The 22,677-nt window shown below is 41.5% G+C and overlaps 1 protein-coding gene across 5 annotated transcripts in view; it reads left to right on the top strand.

Moving 5' to 3' along the window:
• Positions 1-1,474: 1,474 nt before the first annotated feature.
• HS3ST5 (heparan sulfate-glucosamine 3-sulfotransferase 5) overlaps positions 1,475-22,677 on the top strand; it is a 361,222-nt gene continuing 340,019 nt past the window's right edge. For 3 of the 5 annotated variants that reach the window (XM_049899323.1, XM_049899286.1, XM_049899313.1), the window contains exon 1: positions 1,911-2,799. The gene's annotated coding sequence lies outside the window, so the exon portion shown is untranslated. Of the gene's footprint in view, positions 1,821-1,910; positions 2,800-22,677 lie in introns of those variants that run through there. The other 2 variants (XM_049899304.1, XM_049899295.1) reach the window with 2 other exon arrangements.

The following is a 22,677-nucleotide window of genomic DNA, read 5'->3' as shown; positions in this document are numbered from 1 at the left end:
GCTATGAGTCAGAATCGACTCGACGGCAGTGGGTGGGTAAGAGCATAGTGACAAACACGCTACAAACTGATTTGGGAAGGCAAGTGTGCCTCTCGCATTTGAGATTTGGGACCTGGATTAAGGCTAAACCCTGGGCTGTTTCCCAGCTAGGCAGTGATCGCCCCCTGTGACTCGGGATGCACACAACAGCTCTGAGAACGCCGCCGCCGCCAGACCCCTCACACCCTCCAGCTCTCCTGCCTGGCACGCTGGAGCCACACGTGGGCTCCCTGGACATCTGTGAGCCGCAAGCTCGGGTCTAGGCTAACCTCAACCCAGAGAGACAGGCCTCAGATCCTCAGAGACTGCTCGGTCCTTTCGACCTCCATATTTTGCCACCCTAGTCACCTCCACGGGTTCCCCAAGCTACGATCTCGGTCAATCAGGGAGCCTTGCGTGCCCACAAGGCTATCCCTCCTCACTGTTGACCTGACCAGTGGCTTAACCGCAGGACCTCTCAAGACTAAACCAAACCCATTGCCTCGAGTTGATTTGGGCTCATAGCGACCGTATAGGACAGAGTATAACCTGCCCCCATAGGCTTTCCAAGGCTGTAATGCTTACGAAGCAGATTGCCTTATCTTTCCCCACGCCCCCGAGGGCGGCTGGCGGGTTTGAACCGCTGACCTTTCGGTTCGCAGCCTAGTGCTTAACCACTGCGCCACGAGGGCTCCTTGCAAAACCTCCGCTTCCCGGTAAATCCTCTTCCTCACCCTTCTCCGCCTAAGTCCCTGCCCTCCCTTTCCCTGCAGCAAGCCGCTCCGGTGTGTGAGCCCATCTCTCGGCTGAAGACACCTGCGCTTCCTTCCCCACCCTTCTCCTCCGCCCTTTTCGCTGCGGTTTCTCCGCCGCCTTTGGGAGCTACAGCGCAGCAGCTGGAGGAGGAGCAGGAGAAGAGGGGGAGGGCGAGGACAAGTGGGGCGGGGTGGGTGGGAAAAGAGCCGGGAGGGTGTGGACTGGCAGCCACTCTGCAGCTGGTCGCCTGGGACCCGTCCCTCCTGCGCGCCCGAGTGATGGAGGGGAAGAGATTCGCTTAGACACACACACACGCGCACACAGCTGGGCACGTCTCGGGGAGGCAGCTGCCGGCTCTGGCGCGCCGGGGGCCGGGCGGCGGCCCTGACAGCGCCAGCCGCGGGGAGCCGAGCGCCCGCACAGCTTGGCACCGGCAGCTCGAGAACGGCGAAGGGAAGAGCCTAGCCGCACTGTCCATTCGTCTTTTGAGCTGACCGGGAGGGAGCAGGCTGCCCGAGGCGCTGTCACCGAGGACGCCAGAGGCTCTCGCCCTCCGCGCGCAGGGTCGGTGGCCGCGCCGGTGCCCGGTGGGGCAAGGAGGATGCGCACCTCCTCCCGCAAAGCGGCTGCGGGGCGGGGCACAGCGCGGACTCGGGCTCCAGCGGCAGCCCGTGGCGAACCCGCGCCGCGGGAGCGCGCCCTATCGCACCTGGCTCCAGCCTCTTGGGGAAGTGAAAGAAACGCGCCCTAAACTCCACTACTTCTCGCCGCCTCCTCCCCCTTCGCGCTCCCCGCCCCGGACCTTACTGCTGTCTCCTGCGTGTGGGGCCCGCCCGCCTCTTACACGCGCGCACTCACAACCCGGCTCGCTCGCTCCCATTCTCGCCGACCTGCTCTCCGCTGAGCCCAAACCCGGGCATCAGAAAGTACTGCACCAACCCCCGCCCCGGCCGCAGGAGCGACCCCGTAGCCCGGTGCGCCCCGCCGCCGGCCCCCGCGCCCTGGGCTCCCGCCCTTCCGCGCCACCGTCGCCGCCGGGAACTATGGTGAGCAGGGCGCGCTGCCCGCCTCGTGCCGGGGAGGGGCTCGGTCGCACCGGGCTAAGTCCTCTTATATTTGGGTAGTGGTGGTGGGGGAAAGGGGGAGTAACAAGAGCAGAAGTCACCGAGAGGAGCCATCCATGCGATGCCAGTCTAAGGCATTTTGTGGGGTGCGGTTCTCTTGGGCACTGCCTGGGGAAGACTTTTGAGACGTTTGCTGGGGCTGGGGATTAAACTAATGCGAAATGAGGAAGGGCCGGGCTATTCCCCGGATAAATTTAGAGAGTCAGTCACTTACTTTGTCTTTCCGTCTGCCTGTCTCTTTCTCTTGCTGAGAGGTGGGCGCAGAGCTTTGGGCTCTTTTTGAGGAAGAATACGCGTTCACTGCACTCAACAGAGTTTGGGGCCTCGCGCTCGGCCACTTCTCGGAGTGGCTGTGGGGCTATTGCTTTCTTCGCGAGGGTGGTTGGGGGTGAGTGGGGTGCTGTGAGGCTCGCGCAGAGGGCAGGCAGAGGGCAGGCAAGGGCTTAGTTAACGCGCAGCGCCTTCTCCCTGGCCGGCCCCCACCTCTCGCAGCCCCAGTTCGTCCCCCGCCGGCACTCCCAGCCCCAGTTTGCGCGTCATCCTCCCCCCTCCCCCACACACGTACACTTGGGAGCTCGGTGCCATCGAAAGGGGGGTGGTCAGATTGTTTTTCCTAAGAGGTCTGCGAGGTCGCAGCGGCTACTGCCTGGAGCTGTAGACTCCTGCTCCTAGGACTTGGGTGAACACCTTGGTTAAGAGAAGACGGGAAAGGAGCGCTCAGACTGCCTGGTGGATGCCTTTACCTGGTAGTTCCAGGTGAGCGTCGAGGAAACCTCTCCCTCAACTCCCGAGTCTCTTCACCTTGGTGGGCTCCGCTCTCCGGCTTTCCTCATTGAGGGTTTCAGAGCACCCACTCAGGGGAGCTGCTGCTCAGCACCTTGGTCTCCCCAATCCTCACCCGGTGGGTGTCTCACTCTCCTTCCTTTTCTCCTCTAATACCAGCTTCTTCATGGAGAACACTGATCCCTTAAGGGGAGGTTTAATATTTGTAAAGTGCTTTGTATCATGTTGCTTCGTGGATACATTTAATTGCACTGACTCTTCTCTGATTTATGTAAACTTAGGCTGATCAATAGCGTGCGGGGTGGGGCTGGGGTGGGGAGCAAGTGTGGGTGGGCGTCCTTTCTAAACTGAATTGCTGGAAGTAATATAAAGCTAGTACTTCTGAAAGGTTTGCTCAGCAGTTTCCACATATTTCAGGGCTTTAGACACAGGATTCTACATTACAATTTAGTTCAAATATGTTCAACTTCTTTCCAAAGAAAAAGTTGAAGAATAAACCATAAAAGAGGTTTACAAATTTGGATATCAAAAGTCATGACAGTTTTTTAAAATGTTTTTATTGGCATCAGTTATGCTGTAGCAGTTTTTTTTTTTTTAATGTTACATTAGTGTTTGCTCCTATTGAAGCTTTTAAAAGGAGAAATGAAAACAATACTATTGGTTTTCCTCCTCGTTTCTGTTTACAAATGTTCATTGCTTAAAATGGCTGTGAATGAGAATCAGGGCAGGCTTCTTTAGGAAAATGAAGTTATTCACCAGTGACACAAGAATTACAAGGAACATAATGATAGGAAGGAAACTTGTTTAAATTTTTCTGCTTCCAGTGCACGGAGCCTTAACAGTGAAAAGGAAAACTGGTCTCTTCGACATTACTCTGGGCTACTTTAAAGAGTTCTTTTCTTAATAAAATACGTAGAAACATCATTAATAAATGCAAAATAATCATTTCAACTTGCTAAGTAGGTTTATGGGAAATTATGAACATAGTAGGCAGTAGGGTTTTACAGCAAGTAATGGGAGTGTGGTTTCTAGGCTAAGTAAGACCTCATGCTTAAATTTTAATATTTGAAGTTGCTTCCTTTGACATCCTTGTGAGGAGGTGCTGCTCGCAGTGTTCTGATGATGCTTCCATCATTGTCTTTACCATTTGCCGGCATACACACATGTTTTTGAATGAATAACCTTCTTACTCATTGAATTTTCACTCATTCAAAAACTATTTATTGAGCACACACAATATGTAAAGCTGAGCTGGGGTGTTATTTTAAACACGGCAAAATTTTGGGTAGAAGCAGACTGCTTACTCCTACACTTTGTAAAAAGAAATGCAGAACGGTGGCGTACTTCAGGGAGCTGCACCATGCTCAAAGTCAGTGGTCCATAGAGTTGTTGACTCAAAAATCATAAAAGATGTTAACCAGTCAACTTTGCACTTGCTATAAATTTCACCATCATCCTTAACCCATCGTGTCTGAACTTCAGAGAATTCATGTTGACTGAATACTTTTCCGGAAATGTTACTATCAGTGCGCTGCTCTACCTTTCTGTGTGTGATTTCTGTGGAGCGTGCCAGATCGGAATATATCATTAGTATTCATTTATGAGTAAATGCTAATGTTCCTGTTGTATTGAAAAGGCAAACTCAGATTCAAAGACCATGACTTTTCTCGTGTCTTTATTTTTATAATGTAGAACAGTAACATACTTTTAAGTGCAATTGTATGTAAATGAGCAAGTTAATAGAAATGGTGATTTAGAGCTGGGTACGAAACAGGAAATGTCTTATGGAAATTTTAGCCGAAGAGAATTTATTTAACGCTCTTGACATGTCTGGCAAAATGGTCTTTATTCTAGGGGCCCTCATTCGTGAGTGAAATACTCTTAAGGTAACTTAGTAGTGAAGGGAATTAGTGGAGGAGAGAATGCTTTCTAAAAATGATGCTAAACCTTGCCGGAATAGAGTATGAGCAGTTACATTAAAAAAAAAAAAAAAATTATTATTTTTTTTTAGGTTGTGCCTATTGATATTATGTGAATACCTCTATAGCTTATTGGTTTTTATATGCATGATCTTTTATTTTTGACTTATTTTTGATATTTTATTCCCATATGTTGATATTCTGAGATTTTTTGGAATTAAATTAGGAATTGTTATTTTGTAATGGAATTACAGTTCGTTTTAAGAAAAGGTGAATAGTTTGAGAAGAGAGAACAAATCAGGTTAAGATAATTATTCAGACTACAAATTTATCTTTATTCAAGTCCTGTCTTTTCTTTTTATAGGGGGAGCTTCAAAACAAAAATAACTAGTTAAACTTTTAATTCTGGGTTAAATTGTTACTATTTAGAGAAATCCTACATTTTAATCTTTCTGTCGATTTAGTATAAATTCTAAAAACAACGTGTAAGTTTTTCTTTGCAATCCAATTTAACTGTTGACAAATTTTGCTCACTCTGCAATCAGTCTTTGTTTCTGGGAGTCATGATGTTATCTTAACCTTTACAACAGAAGTACAGTTAAAGCAAGCTATTAATAACTATTTAAAAATCACTGATTTAAGTCAAAAACTTTTCAGAATAGCTAACACTTACCAAAAGTACAAGATTATATCTGGAGATCGACATAATCTGTAAGCAGGATAAATGAACCTCTCTAGATCTCACATGCAAGTTCTGTGATTACATCTTACTATTAATTAATAGTTGATACAGTTGATCATTTTCCATGTTCTTGGAAAGCTTTATGAGAGAAAGCTATTTCAGTGTTAAGAAAGGGTTGAGAAATGGATGTTTAAAAGTTGGTTTGACTTTAGACAACTTTAACTTGACTGTGCATGGTGGGAAATAAATTTTATATGTATGTACGTATAAAAACATCCATATACATACACATACAGATAGAACATGTATAGTATATATTTATGTTTATTTTTGTCTGATAACTTGCAATGATGGGAAGAGAATCCCCTTTGTGGCACATGATTAGTTGGTTTGTACAATCAATGCCATCTTGAGAAGGTATTTTTTATAAACACTTTACTAGTTTAATGTTTAAAAAAAAAAAAACCGTGGAATTTGGAACTTTTTCAAACAATTTACTTAAGAAACACTTTGGCAAGTGCCTGACACTATCCAAAAAGCTCTACTAATATGAAATCATTTAGTTCTTGTCACTGCCCTGTATCCCTGTTTCACAGAGAGAATACAGATAGGTCAAGTTAGTGTTATTATCCCCACTTTGGGGCAAGAAAGGTGAGGCTCAGCAAGCCTAAATAAATGGCTCAGGCTTCATAGTAGTAAATGGCAGAGCTGGCATTTGAGGCCAGGTGGTTCACTCTGCAGTGCTGCCTCTCTTCAATTGATTTTTAAGTTTACTTCAATAGGAAGCCAAGTGGGGAGCAAGTTAAGTTTTAACAACTACAAATATAGTCTAGCAAATGAGATTTATGACAGTTTTCAACTTAGAGTGAATCCTAAGGCTAAGCCATAAGGAAGGCAGTTATAATGAAGCGGTGACATGACCTGAACCAAAGCAATACTAGAGCAGTGCCATAACTTAATGTCGTTTTTAATGGACTAAGTAATTTTCAAAGGTTCAGCTACTTTCAATTTAGGTAACTTTAAGAACAGATTCCATATTTAAGTAGTTTTAATAGCTCAGAGAATCTGATACTGAATGTTTTATGCTTCCCGTAATATCCTTATAATGTGAACTTCCAGCACAGAGGTCATTGTTATGTGTTAATATATGGCACTTGCCAAAGGAATTTGAGTTTTATATTAAGATATGAAATGAGATTTATTTTTTTATTTTTTATTTTTACCCCCCTGGCCCACCTGGCACACAGTAGGCATTCAATTAATGTTTACTGAATGAACAGAAGCAGAGTATTCTACAAGTTGTTTTACCAAAGGTAAGGAAAAAAAAAGAAAAAACAACCAAACCTGTTGCTGTTGATTCGATTCCGACTCATAGTAACCCTATAGTAAAGACACTTTAAATGTCTTTATATAGATTTAAGGTGTGATCGAATATTGAATATATATTCTCCTTTGTCATAATGCAGATGGTGCAGTGGTTAAGATCCTGGCTGCTAACCAAAAGGTTGGCAGTTCAAATCTGCTAGCTCCTCCTTGGAAACCTTATGGGGCAGTTCTAATCTGTCCTGTAAGGTTGCTACGAGTCGGAATCTACTTGACGGCAACAGGTTTTGTTTTTTGTTTTTTAGTGCTTTCAGGGTAGTGCTATCCATGAAACCATGTGGAATAATAACTTTTATGAGATTGTAGCCTGCAATAGAAGAGGATGGTGTAAGTAGGGTGAAATAATAAACTGATGAAAATGTTTAAAGTTAGAAGTCAACAAAAGGAAAACTGCCTATAATTGTGCCCTTTATTTTAGAAAAGCATAGAAGACGTGATTAAGTAACAGAATCTTTAAACTGCTAATGAAGTAGCACAACTATCCTATCAAAATATTAAAAATCTTACTATCTGAGTATAGTTTGGGGAAGTATTTAAGAACATATTTAAAAGTGTCACTGTACTGCTCTTTGCCATAGCTAACTCAAGTCAATTAAAAAAAACTCACAGTAACTCTGAACGTGTTTCAACATAAATAAAGTGTTTACTATAGGATAAATACTGTAGTCACACACAGCTGGCTCAGTTAGAATCCCTACTTCACTGCTTATTAGCTGTGGGATTTTGGGCAAATTACTTAGCCTTTCTGATTCTTACTCATCTTATCCGTTATATGGTTTATGAAAATACTGATTCGTTGCTTGCCATATTATATGTAAAATATTTAGCATAGAGCATGACCCCTAGTAAATGTTCAGGAAATAGTAATTGATATTGTTGTTATCATCATTATCTTTAATATCACCATTGAGTTCTGTCATGAATAGTTAAGCATAAAGGATATATGGATTGGTGGTTTTACACCGTAAAGCATAGTTTTTGTGGACTCAGTATTGAGGGAAATGTATGAAGCAAAGGAATATGTGCTTCAGAACTCAAGCTCAATTAAAGTGCTACTGGATTTAAAGGCCTCTGCCAAACAGAAATTGAGAAGAGGCTGCTGGGACAGCTCCTTCGCAATTTTTTCTTGCAAGGCCCAGCTATACATTTTCACACAAAAATTCTTTGGAAGATGTATTCCTGTTCTATAGATATAGTGAATGGGGAAGAACAAAAAAATTTGCTAAAAGTGTTGAATACATTTATATTTTTAAGATACACAGAAATTTCTTTCTGGCTCTTTTATATTTTATACCTTGTGGAGTCCATGACATAAACTAAAAAGACATTTCCTAACTTGGGTCATTAAACTTGCATAATCCATGATAGCTCAATTTAAAAGATTAAATTTAGTTTTATTCCTAGCTTTCTATAACTCTTATAATTCTGGGGGCCGCCTAGTTATCCCCATTGTACAGACTTATAAAACTTAGAAACTAGTCTTCCACCATATTTTTTTTCTAATGCGTATACTTATTTATCTCTTTATCTTTGTAAAAATAATAAATAATTGTTAACATTAATTAGAGCCCTGGTGATGCAGTAGGTTATGAACTTGGCTGCTAACTGAAAGGTCAGCAGTTTGAACCCACTAGCCCCTCCTTGAAACCCTATGGGGCAGTTCTACTCTGTCCTAAGGGTTACTATGAGTTGAAATCAATTCAGTGGCAGTGGGTTTGGTTTATGGGTAATATTAACCAGGCATTTTGCTAGAACCCTGGTGGTGCAATGGTTAAATGCTCAGCTGCTAACCGATTGGTTGGTGGTTTGAACCCCAACCCACTAGTGGCTCCGAGAGAGAAAAAAGACCTGGTAATCTTTACAAGTGGTCTGTTCCTGTGAAGATTACAGCCTAGGAAGCCCTGTGAGGCAGTTCTAGTCTGTCACTGTAGGGTCACTATGAGTCGGAATTGACTCAATGGCACACAAAAACAACAAGCATTGTACAGATATTAACACATTTCATCATCACAAATCATTCACTGGGACATAAGTCATTAGTATTTCCATTTTACCAGTAAGGACATTGAGGCCTACAGAAGTCCCATAGCTAGAGAAGTGGCTCCATGACCCAAATCCAGGCCTTCTCGCTCCAAAGCACATACTTACCCTCCACACTAACCAGTTTCTCAGTAGCAGTTAGTCCCCAAGCACCATCCCTACATCTCCGAGCCTTGATTCCCATGGCTCCCTATTTTCCTGTGCCCTCACTGGAACAAACAAAAGAGGAGTTTAAGATAGATAAGTGTTAGCTTCCTTGACTTTGTTATAACACACAGTTTTCAAATGTACATGCAAAGGCCACTAAAGCAAAGAAAGAAACTATAATTTTATTTGTATAGGTCTGCCAAGATCTTTCTAAATAGTTTAATCCACGCTTTGTATTCAGTGGTAGGGAACTCTTGCTCCATGCGAGGGGAATTTCCTCATTTGGTGAGCCAGATGCCTGTGACCTGAAGTTCCTAGTAATTTTTCTAAGCTGAACTAAACAGCATAGAACCACACGACTCTGCAAAGGAGCTCTTCTTCCCAGGCCACAGCATGGAGAAGTGGAAAGGCTCATCAACTGGGAGCTCCAGTGTTTCTGGAGATCTGAAAGATTCCTCACGCCTGAGAAGACTCAGGAGGACTGTTTATTCCTCACCTGACTGAGTGCTTCCCAAGGACAGGGATTGTGTTCTTGTCATCCTTATCCCATCGTACCTGCAACATGGTATGGTGTGGCATGCATGGAACTTCTTCCTGTGGCATGACATAGCTTCCTGGGGGAAGCAGGGGGCTGAGGGGCTTAGGTAGAGGGTCATGGGGGTTGAGGGGAGGCACAAAACAGGACAGATAAAGGGGTACAGAAGGGATTGATGAGTCAGAAGATGGATGTATAGCTACTGGGAATACTTCATTTTATTTTTATTTAAGCATAATTATATTCCTCTGTTTCCAAATCTAAACTAAATGTGGGGTACCCATCTATCCTGACATCTGATTTTTTAAAGTGGGGAACGTTATTGTTCATTGTCCTGGTGGCTGTGCCTTTGTTGTTGTTAGGTACTGTCAAGTTGGTTGCTACTCATAGGGACCCTATGTACAATAGAATGAAACATTGCCTGTTCCTGTGCCATCCTCACAATCATTGTTATGCCTGAGCCCATTGTTGCAGCCACTGTGTCAGTCCATCTCTTTGAGGATCTTCCTTTTTTTCCCTGACTCTGTACTTTACCAAGCATGATGCCTGTGCCTTGTGCACAATAAAATCTTAATAAGTATTAGTTATAATTTTTCCTGAGTTTCTACAAATGAAATTATTTTTCTTATTTATTTATCTTATTTTCATAGCCTTGTCTACTCTGAAATTGATAACCTTACGGTCAGTGGTTACTTTAGCACCATTTAGATTTCAAATTTTATTTGAATTCCAAGAAAAATTAAACCTATTGTCGTCTAGTTGATTCTGACTCAGCCAGCCCTATAAAAAAAAAAAATAGTGCCAGCCCTATAGGACAGAGTAAAACTGCCTCATAGGGTTTCTGAGGCTGTATATCTTTACAGAAGCAGACTGCCACATCTTTCTCCTGCAGAGTGGCTGGTAGGTTGGAACCACCAACCTTCCAGTTAGCAGCCAAGCATGTGACCATGCTCCTCCACAAACAAGAAGGGACTCCCAACTCTGTACTATGGCCAAAATGATCAAGGGCTTGAGAGTTTTCATGCACCATTACTTTTTCTTAATGCTATCACTTCCTGAATACCTTGTGTTAAATTTTTTTCTGAAATGCAAACCTGATCAAGTAATTCCCCTGCTTAGTAACCTTCGGAGCCCCATGCCTTTAGGGTAAAGTTCAAACTAGCTCTGCATACAAAGCCCCACTGTGCAGACGCCCTGATTTGAGTCTTATCTCCTGTCACTCCTCCATGAGATCCTGGCAATTGGGTGACGCCAGGTAAGGAATAGTTATGCTCTTTCACATGTCCATGCCTTTGCACATGCTAGTCTCTGCCTAGAGTGTTCTTTGCTTGTTTAACTTATCTTCCTCAACGCCCCTCTTTGTTTTCTTACCCATCTCCTACTTTGCAGTATTCCCGCTCCCTGCAAGGCAGGGATGGGTTAGCTTTGTGCTCCTGCATTATGGTACGCATCGTACTCTATTATTGTTTTATTTTCTAGTGCCATCCCCCATGCATACACAGTCTCCCCATCCCCCAATCAGTGCCTACTGTAGTGTATCTGGACCATTTGTTGCTGCTGTTAGCTGCTATCGAGTTAGCCCTGTGACTCCTGGGGACCCTGTGCACGACAGGATAGAACCATCCTGACCTTTAGGGTTTTCATTGGCGGCCTGTCTTCATAGTCTGTCTTAGTCTGGAAGCTTCTCTGAAACCTGTTTATCATCAAAGCAACAAGCAATCCTCTACTGACAGAAAGCGGTGGCTGCATTTGAGGAGTTTTGGCTGGGAATCAAACTGAGGTCTCCCACATGAAAGGCGAGAATTCTACCACCAAACACCACTGCCCTTGCTCTAAATACATTTTTATTGGAGAAAAAAAAAATCTTATCCCTTCCTCCAGTTCACCAATATTTTTATGCCTTTCTCTTACACGCTTATCTATTTAATTCACTATGCATTTGTTGAATGACTGCTAAGTTCCAGGCACTGTGTGGGTGCTGAAGATATAATAACTTGGACCTTGCTTTCATGGAGCTTATAAGCCCAAGAGCAAAACCAAGTGCTAAGGAAACAGTAGTCATTGTGCTAGATGACGGAGAAAAGATACAGTGAGTGCACAATGTGAAGAAGAGGGTTCAGTTCTGGGAGATCAGAAAGTTTTGCTTTCCTTTCCCTCATTTTGCCTCTTCTCCAATTTTCTAAGGGTACATAAGTAAAAAACGTGAATTCTGAAAAGTAAATTTTTTTTTTCTTTGTGTGAATTTGATTTTTGTTCTACCTTTTTCTCCTGCTCTGTTGGAGGTTGTGGTAGTTGTAGCCCATTAGTCCTTTGGACAACTCTTTCCCTTGTGTCTTTGGTCTTCTTCATTTTCCTTTGTTCCATCCAGGATAGGACTAGTAGATGTATCTTAGATGGCTGCTCGCAGGCTATTAAGACCCCAGTTGCTACTCAACACAGTCAGATGTAGAACATTTTATTTATAGACCATGTTATTCTAATTGAGCCAGATGTCCCCCAAGACTGTGGTCCCCAGCCCTCAGCCCAGTAGCACCGTCTCTCAAGGCATTTGGATGTGTCTGTGAAGCTTCTGTGACTTTGTCCTGGTCAAGTTGTGCTGACTTACTCAGTATTATGTACTATCTTATCCTCCAAAGTTACCACTTAGGTAATATCTAGTTATTGTTTTTCCCACCCCATCCTTTCCCTCCTTCATAACTGTCAAAGATTGTTTCTTTCTTGTGTTTTTATGATAGCGGTCTCGTATAGTATTTGTCCTTTTGTGATTGACTGATTTCACTCAGCATAATGCCCTACAGATTCATCCATGTTGTGAGATATTTCACAGATTCATCATTGTTCTTTATGGTTGAATAGTATTCTCTTGTGTGTATGTACCATAGTTTGTTTATCCATTCATCTATTGACGGGCGCTTAGGCTGTTGCCATCTTTTCGCTATTGTGAATAATGCTGCAATGAACATAGATGTGCATATATCTATCCGTGTGACAGCTCTTATTTCTCTAGAGTATATTCCTAGGAGTGGGATTTCTGGATCATGTGGTATTTCCATTTGTACCTTTTTTAAGAAAGTGCCATAAGTAACCAAAGTTTGATAGATTGAAGAAGGGCTTGCTTGGCGATCTACTTCCAAAAAATCAACCATTAAAAGCCTTGTGGTTAATATTATGTGTCACCTTGGCTAAGGTATGACTCTCAGTAGTTAGGCAGACATTGAACTGATTGCACATCCATAATGTAATATAATCACCTCTATGATGAAATCTAATGTAATGTAATCAGTTGCATGATGAGATCTGCTGTGAGCAGCCAATCAGTTGAAATGGAAGTTTCCTCGGGAGTGTGGCCTGCCTCCAGTATATAAATGGATGTTCAGCAAAGCTCACTCTTGCTCCGGATCCTGCATCCAACTTGTCATAATCTGACCTCCAGTTCTTGGGACACGAGCCAGAGCCTGCCATCTGACCTGCAGATGTTGGGATTCACCAGCTCTCACAGCCCTGTGAGTCAGCAGCATGCCATCTGACCTGCCAATTTTGGGTTCGTCAACCTGTGCAACCATGTGTGTCAGGAGAAGCCTCCAGCCTGAATGCATGACCCACAGATTTGGGGGCTTGCCAGCCTCTGCAGTTACATAAACCATTTTCTTGAATTAAATCTCTCTGTATGTATTTATATATATTTACATTTCACTCTTACTGATGATGATCAAAGACCACAACTTCAATATGGATTACATCTCAACATTAAAAAAAAAAAAAATCCTCACTGCTGGACCAGTAAGCAACATCATGATAAACGGAGAAAAGATTGAAGTTGTCAAGGATTTCATTTTACTTGGAACCACAATCAATACCCATGGAAGCAGCAGCCAAGAAATCAGATGATGCCTTGCATTGGGCAAATCTGCTGCAAAAGATCTCTTTAGAGTGTTGAAAATAAAGATGTCACCTTGAAGACTAAAATGTGCCTGACTCAAACCATGGTGTTTTCATTTGCCTCATATGCATGTGAAAGCAGGACAGTGAATAAGGAAGACTCAAGAAGAATTGACACCTTTGAATTATGGTGTTGGAAAAGAATATTGAATATACCATGGACTGCCAAAACAACAAACAAATCTGTCTTGGAAGAAGTATGACTAGAAGACTCTGTAGAAGCAAGGATGTCAAGACTATGTATCAGGAGGGATCAGTCCCTGGAGAAGGAGAACCTCAGCGAGATGGGTTGATGCAGTGGCTGCAACAATGGGCTTAAGCATAACAATGATAGTGAGGATAGTGCATGACTGGGCAGTGTTTTGTTGTGTTGTACAGAGGGTCACTATGAGTTGGAACCGACTAGACAACACCTAACAACAACAACCTTCTCTAGAGGCAACCCTATGGAGGATAGTTCTATTCTAACAGACATGGAGTTGCCATGAGTTGGAATCAATTCAGAAGCAACTGATTAATAATTACATTACATATTTAATGTCATATCCTCCTATAAAGCAAGAGGCTAACTTGCACCTAGCTGTTATTAGTATCTACTTAATGTGATGTAAAAATCTGATTTCTATTTTAAGATTTGAGATAAGTATGACATTAAATTCTTTCACCATGACCGAAATGAAAACTTCAGTAAGACCTAAAGATTAGCTAATACATATGATAATCACATCACAGGTCCTTATCCAATACTAAAGAAATAGAAATGACCTGTTGATTAATATACTTAGTAGCAAATATTTATGGCCATTCCTTGGTAAATAACCATACATACAAATAAAGTAAGAAATTACCTTCAAAAGTATAATATATAAAATATAATATTACCTTAAAAACTATGATACATAAAACTGTTGTTGCTAGGTGCCATGGAGTCATTTCCGACTCATAGCTACCCTATGTACAACAGAATGAAATTCTGCCCGGACCTACGCCATCCTCATAATTATTACTATGCTTGAACCCATTGTTGCAGCCACTGTGTCAATCCATCTCATTGAGGGTCTTCCTCTCTTTCTCTGACCCTCTACTTTACCAAGCATGATGTCCTTCTCCAAGGACTGATCCTTCCTGATAACGTGTCCAAAGTATGTGAGATGTAGTCTTGCCGTCCTTGCTTGTAAGGAGCATTTTGCCTGTACTTCTTCCAAGACAGGTTTGTTCATTCTTTTGGTAGTCCCTGGGATATTCAGTATTCTTCACCAGCACCATAATTCAAAAGCATCAGTTCTTCCTTATTCATTATCCAGCTATTACGTAAGTAAAACTATCTCTAAAAATTGATTCATTTACTATACTATCTAAGCTATAACTATTTATATGGTGCATTATTTCTAAAATTAAAAAAACAAATATTGTATTTTTTGTTTTCCCCCTAAAATGCATAATAAACATTAATATTTCTTGGTTACACAGTTATTATATTCCCACTTTATGCCTTAAAGCTGGGATAAAACCATGAGCAATAATAAAAGTAGAAGCAAAATAGTGCAGTCTGCTTTCAGTTATAAATTTACTTTGAAATTACCATACTATTGTAAGGATTTGACTATATTCTGTTTTTAAAGATGCCTTTCCCTGCTTTTAGCAGCTTCTTGACTACCAAATAATTCTGTTGCCTTGAAAAAGTATCTAATTTTATTCACTTCCAACCACAAAGTTTTCTGTAATCCTAATTCCATCACATAACTATCAGCCATTGTCACACTGCAGGTGGTTCCCTGCATACATTAAATGTTCTAAAATATGTTTGAAGGTGAAATGTTGGAAAGCTGAACAAGAGATTTATATGTGTTATAAGGGGACAATGGAATTTCCCATCCAAACTGGGATACTTTTGAAAGTGAAAGGGGATATGTTAGTAATTATCCTGAAAGAGAGAAATATTATGAAATCTCTAAGCATAATTAGTGCGGTGCTGCCATCCTGCGTCCAGGTGACCCTACTGTCTTGGAAGACCATTCCTGGGAGCCTGGGCCTGTGCCATCTTCCTTTCCCTACTGCAGGGCTGGGCAAACATTCTGTAGCCCCACATTTGCACTAGGGCTTTCTCATACGTAAAGTAGGCACGAGGAGGACTTTGTTGTTCCAGAAGAGAGGCATTGGGGTCTTGGCTCCTTAAGATAGGCAAAAGGGAGCCTGAGGGAGGAAAGGAATACAGTACAGAAAAGGAAAATTGGGGTGCTTTGTGATTGTGTAGTCCTGTGCAGCCTGTGGGGCTCATGTGAACGAACAGCCTTCGTGTTCTCCCCACCTTGACCATCACCATACCAGAGAGTAGAAAGGATAGCTTTGGCTCTGCCGCCTCAACAGTTGCTACCAAGCATCACCCACCTACTTTATCTTTCTGAACTGGGCAGCAAGAAACATGGCAGTAACACAAAATCATGACTAACTCAAAATCATTACTCATACATTTGAAAGCTATTCACTGAGCACCTACTATATTTCAGAAGCATCATCAGTTCGTACCAAAGACTGAGTTTGGCATATGACAGGCAATTTAGGAATGGAGTAAAGCTTCTCAGAGTCCCTACCACTGTCCGTGTTTATGTTCTTGGTTTTCCCCTTTGGAAAAAAAACCCTACTTAAGGATTCCAGTGGCTATGCAATATATTCTTTCTTCAACTGAATGCTGATCACTTAAATTTTTTAATATTTTAGATTTTTAGAAATATCTGGAATAATGCAAACTATCTCAGTAGAGAAGGTAAGAATTTATACCACAGAAAAAAGGGAATTTATACAATTCCCACCTGACTTTCTACCCCTTACCTAAAGGAGGAGCTCAGGAAGAAGAATCCAACTTAGTGTGTTTCAAGAATGCGTTTAGGTAGTTCTTTTTTTTTTTTTAATTACTTTCCATCTGAAAACTTTTTTCATTTCCCTTGGGACAAACAACCAAATTATTAATTCTGTTTAAATAATGGACCATATTCAGAAGAATAGCTGCCAAATTTGTTGAGTCCTATAACAAGATAATTAATTATACAGAAGCACAAGGACTGTTGGAGTGTTGGATATAAAACAGATGGTGGGAGAAGAAGGATGAGGCAGTCAGGATGCTGTGAGGGGTGTGATAAGTCTTTCAGCCTGTGTGGGGTAAAGCCACTTGTGCACCAAACCTCCCTCAGACACCCTGCTGTGCTTATTGTTTTCGGTCAATCCTTCCACCACCCCATCACTTCACTCCTTGAGACTCTAGCTTCCCTTTCCCACTGCCACCACGTTTATTTTAAATGTCAGGAGAAGTAAGGAGAGGTGAGGGCAAAAGGTCCGCTCCCCTTAGACCCTGAACACAATGCCAGCATCTGTGGCAGCTCCAGTACCTATTCCATGGAGCGAATTGGGCTGCCATTACCCTTGTCCTGACATTGCTTTTAATCATGCAGATGTGGTGCTATTAGAGAGTTTTAGGTTCATTTGAGAATCAGTTAAGATAAATTAAGTATTATAAGCAAACATGATGACTTTTTATTTGCAAATTTTAGAGACCTGAATTGAAATCTAAACATTTTCCCAGGGAAGAATTGGTTGAATATCAGTGAAAAATGTATGTCAAAGACAGTTTTCCCCTTTCTGATCAAACTGATCCTCCTGTCTAATCCAGTGTGAGCAATTAGCAGATGCATTTATACAGACTATTTGATGGTAGAGATGATTGTGACTTCACCGATGATGCTCTTCCCACAGATTTACCATTTAGTCATCATCTACTTATAAAACTCAGTGAAAGAGTTAACAGCTATTTATAGGACTTCTTGGTGTTACAAAGGGGTGAAATTTAGATTTCAGACATTAAGAAAAAAAACTATGTAATTGCAAACTTTATCATTTATGCACTAAAGAAACACAGAATAACCCAGTTAAGACATCTTGACAATAAAGTTACTCATTCATCATAAAAAAACAGTGATTTTTTTGATCTGGGGAAGTAAGCAGTCACCCTGCCTATCCCACCTTCTCAATATCAGACCCATCTTTTATCATTTAAAGTAGAGTTCCCTAAAATAGATTACACTGACAAGTAGTAATTACTGATGGCTGCATTTAATTAGCAAAGCAGATTCCTGCTCTGACAATAAAGTATTATTACATGTTTAGCATTAGCATTGGCAGTAAAAAAAAAAAAAAAGGTGACTTTGCCAACACAAAACTAGAAGACCTGGGTTCTTTCTTTAAAAATACACATACACATGCTTTGGCTGGAATTGAGCTTGTGCTACGTGGGAGTGTCATGGTTTTACAAAAAGAAAGAAAAATAGTAGCTGCAAAAGTGTTTTTTTTTTTTTTTTTTTTTTGTTCCCCTCCAAGGAAAACAGGCAGGCTGGTACAAGGAATAAGGAGTCCAGTGCCAGCCATTGGCTCCCATTCTGGAATTGTGTGTCAGTGTTTTTGTGTCAGTGAGTCTGTGTGTTTGGGTGCCAGAGAAAGAAAAAAAACATTAATTAATCCATGTGAATTAGTAATTTCTGATTACAGTAAAAACACTATTACTATACTTCTTACTTTTTTTTGTTGTTGGTGGTACTTAAGTGTATACAGAATTTTGGGTTAAGAGTATTTGAAAAATACCTGGATTATTAAAAGTTGGTTGCAATTTAATTTTACATCCGTTCTAGGCATTCTTACAGTGAGCTTGTCCTATTTCCTGTTGTTGTTGTTGTTAGCTACCTGCAAGTTAGGCCCCAACTCCTGGCGGGTGACCCCATGCACAATGGAACAAAATGTTGCCCAGTCCTGCACCATCTCTATGATGAGTTGTGGATCAGACCATTGTGATTCATTGGGTTTTCATTGGCTGATTTTCAGAAGTAGATCACAAGGCCTTTCTTCCTGGTCTATATTAGTGTGGAAGCTCTCCTGAAACCTGTTCATCATCGTAGCAACACACAAGCTTCCACTGACAAATGAGTGGCGGCTGTACATAAAGGCCTTTTTCTGGAAATGGAACTTGACTCTCCTACATGCTATCTCCTACTACCCTTGTTACTATGTTTCCACTGCCCTGTCTTGATCTCATCTGGCAATTCTTCTTAAGTGTGAACCTCTAAAGGTGGGAAAATAAAAATCCTCAAAACTGGACAAATAAGCAACATCATGATGAATGGGGAAAAGACTGAAGTTCTCAAGGATTTCATTTTACTTGGATCCACAATCAACACCCATGGAAGCAGCAGTGAAGAAATCAAATGATGCCTTGCATTAAGCAAATCTACTGCAAAAGATCTCTTTAAAGTGTTGAAAAGCAAAGATGTCACCTTGAAAACTGAGGTGCACCTGACCCGAGTGATGGTGTTTTCATGAGTAATGAAGACCGAAGAAGAATTGACACCTTTGAATTGTGGTGTTGGAGAAGAATATTGAGTGTGCCATGGACTGCCAAAAGAATGCACAAATCCATCAAGGAAGAAGTACAGCTAGAATGCTCCTGGGAAGCAAGGATGGAGAGACTATGTCTCACGTATTTTGGACATGTTTTCAGGAGGGATCAATCCCTGGAGAAGGACATCATGTTTGGTAAAGTAGAGGGTCAATGAAAAAGAGGAAGATCCTCAATGAGATGGATTGACACAATGGCTACAACAATGGGCTTAAGCATAACAATGATAGTGAGGATGGTACAGAACTGGGCAGTGTTTCACTCTGTTGTATGTAGGGTCACTAAGAGTCAAAATCGACTCAGTAGCACCTGACAACAACAAAAGGTAGGATTCCAAATACTGCAGTAGGTGGTCAGTATTTTGAACCATACCTCCTTTTCTATACCTTCAACCCATAGTGCATAGGAAGATGCTGCTAACTTCAAAAAGGCTTGTGGAAATGGCTAAAAATAGCAGTCTTTGATTTAGATGATGCTTGCTATTTTCATTACTTAAATATATCACTTGAGATATATAAACAGATCAGCTTCTTGTTATATCATTAGTAGAACCAGGCCTAGAACTTTATTTTCTCACACTCATGAAACCCAGTTCTACAATATTTACTGGCGGTCCAAGATCTGAAGAAAAGAATGTTTCATCTCTAGAATTTTTTTTTTTTTTTGCCGGGATAGCCTAGTATGTCTGTTTTCACAATGCTGCCTTGAGTTATCTGGAAAGCATTTATTTTTCAAGATGTAAAAATAGACTTAGTATAATACACTTCCATCTTGTAACTTACCATTCTAAATGCTGTATTCATAAAAATCAACTTATGTATCCATGGCAATAAGAGGCAAGATGAATATGAATAAAGAAACCCTAAATTGATCCTAAAACAATTTCCATTATCACACTGTTCAGCAGACCTGCTAAAGTTCTCATTTGTCTTTTATTCCTCTTTCCCAACCACGCTGTAGTGAACATAAGCTAAAGGACAACTGGGATGACTAAGGCACTGTGCAGCCAGGTAAACATGGAGATTCAGAAATGATGTGGCCAGCCCACCAGTTGATCCTTACCATTACCCATAAGCACGTTATGACCACTCGGTGTGTTCACATCCCCAGGTTGGACAGCAATTAAAGCAGTTTATATAGGATGGAGAACAGATCATCTTTGCCCTCAAGCACTAATCATTCTAATAAGGGTATTTAGAGGGAAAAACTCAGAAGCATATCTGTATTCTAGCAGATTTTAGTAAGAGTGAATTCTAAGAAACAGCAGTTCTGTGGAAACTAAATATACATATCTAAATAAGCATTTGGTTAAGACCATTTAAGAGTTAGTTTGAATATTAAATCACAAAGCTTCACTAACTTCCCAAATTTAAAGTCCTATTGAGTCTTATAAAAAAAAAAAAAAAAAAACTTATATTGATGTTTAAATCCTATTAAGAATAGAGGCTTATTTTTATTTTATGCTTCAGAAACCAACCAAGAATAGAAGATTCTTCACTGAAAACATTTTATAGGATTCAAGGACATTGAGTAAAAAGAAGTATTTTGATCATTGGAATTGGGTATGCTTGACAATTCAATGTGTCAACTATAAAACTTTCCAAAATTAGATCTGTAAAATTGGAAACTCTGCTACGCAACTGCTCTAATTACTATGCTAGTTCATAAATTAGTTCTGAGGAATAAAAGCCTAAACATTCTCTTTTAAAAATGTCTTTGACTTTTAACATTGCCGTTACTCAGAGTTCTGTATTCAGTCATTAGGCAAGTACTTATTGAGGGCCTACTGTGTGTTCTTTAGAAATGAACAAAATACACTCCTTTGACTTCAAGAAGTCAAGGGAGAAAGTAAATCATTATGTTACAATTAAATAAGGGTTAATTGATTGTCATTTTCCCCCCTCCCACAACTAAAGTGTAAACTCCACTGAGTGCAAGAATTTTTGCTCATTGAGGTACCCCAAGTATGCTAATATATTGTCTGGCACATAGTAGGTACTCAGTAGATAGTTGTTGAGTGAAATCATGGGTGTATGAGGCATTATGGAAAAAAAAGACAAAGAAGAGGCTGTGAGGGAAGGGGGTCAGAAAGTGCTTCCAGGAGGAGATAAAACTTAAGCTGAGTCCAGAAGCTCTAAATAAAATCTGAGCAAAACTTACTGGGACCATATATACCCAGTATACCCTCATAAAGGTGAGGGAGTTTGTTTTTATCTTTTTATTTTGTTTTTGTTTTCCCTTTGAAACCCTGTCTTAACATTGAGTCAAAGAAATACAGTTTGATAGCCGAAAATAATAATAAAAAAAAGCAATTGTAATCTTAAGATGCAACAAAACTCCTTGAGATACTTTTCTTCATCTCTATGCATGTTTTACGTGCACTACCAAACTGAAAACCAAACCCATTGCCATTGAGTCGATTCCAGCTCATAGCAACACTGTAGGACAGAGTAGAACTGCCTCATAGTGTTTCCAAGGAGCGCCTGGTGGATTTGAACTGCTGACCTTTTTGGTTAGCAACCGTAGCTCTTAACCACTATGCCACCAGGGTTTCCACGTGCACCACAGCTGTCTCCAAAATCTTTCTTCCCTCTCTGCAAACTCCTCATAAAACTGTCCCCCAAACCTTAACCATCTTAACCAAGAAATACTACCTTCATCATGTTTAGAGCCCACCACGTTTTTGAATGAGTTACTTAATTTTCATCAAAATTAGTCTTGATGACCTTTATTCCGTTTTTAAACTGGAACCTCTTTTGCCATAAAGCCTAGGCTTCTTGCATGGTCTACATCAGTTATTTTAACCCTTGATAGTTATGCCTGGGCAACTATCCCCATCAAACTGACTTATAAAACCTCCTGGGTTCTGGCCTAAGCCAAATCTTCTACTACAGAGGATGGGCTAATCTTCCCCAGATGCTAAACCTAGTAATCCATTCTTTCAGAAAATTAGAGATTAGACTGATGCATTCAGTGTTCACTTCCTACTAAGCCTGTACATAGGGTGTTTTAGAACCTTTGTTTAAATGTTCCCTTCTCCTGATTATTGACCTGGAACCAACTGTGGGTATCTCCTGGATATTTAACCATCATTTCCAAGTGTAAAGTGGTGTGGGGCTTCAGACCTTCTCATCTAACTTCACAAGGAGGACAGGGAGGGAGGAGAATCGTCATTGGCATCAAGAGCGAGAGCTGATTGCTGTAAGGTGGAAGTCAGACATACTGCCACCCTCCAACTGTTTCACCAATTCTGACACCAGCCATCCCACCCACAGCACTCTCTACTTCTCTGCTGAGTTCTGTAATTTGTTGCAGTGGCCACACAGAACTCACAGGCCATATTCACAGTTACAGTGTTTATCAGGGAAGTAACAGATTACTGTTCAGGATCAGGAATAACTCAGGATACAGTTCTTTGGTCAGGACAGCATTTAGACCTTGCCCGCAGGCAGGCCTGTCCCTTAGCCCCTGGGTCCCTGGGCCCCTCAGAATGGCCTCTGCCCTTCTCAGGGAAGTGTTACAAAACTCTTTAGCTCTGCCAATAAGTGCCTAGAAGTACTGTACTCCATTAGGAAGTCTCCTGCCTAAAGGCACTCAAACCTCTCGCTCCATGGGTTGGCAAGTCTAGCTCTGCCAAGTGCTTAGAGGTGCCTCCCTCTGCCAACAAGCCTCCTGCCCAAAGACTCTCAGCTCTCTCGCTCCATGGGTCAGCATGCCCACTGTAGCCACCTTGCTCTGTAGGCTGAGAAATCCAGTCTGCAATGTCACACTAGTCTCCTGGTTCTGCTCTGCCATTTCTCTGCCACTGCTTCTTGCTGTCTCATGCCATCTCTGGTGTTCAGCTCCCTCTCTGTGTGTCCTGGGCATAGGAGGTTCTCAGAGCAGGAGCCTCGGGTCCAAAGGACATGCTCCAT

This window comes from Elephas maximus, chromosome 1 (genome assembly GCF_024166365.1).
Source record: "Elephas maximus indicus isolate mEleMax1 chromosome 1, mEleMax1 primary haplotype, whole genome shotgun sequence".
Taxonomy (NCBI): Eukaryota; Metazoa; Chordata; class Mammalia; order Proboscidea; family Elephantidae; genus Elephas; species Elephas maximus.
This window is presented reverse-complemented; position numbering and strand designations above follow the sequence as displayed.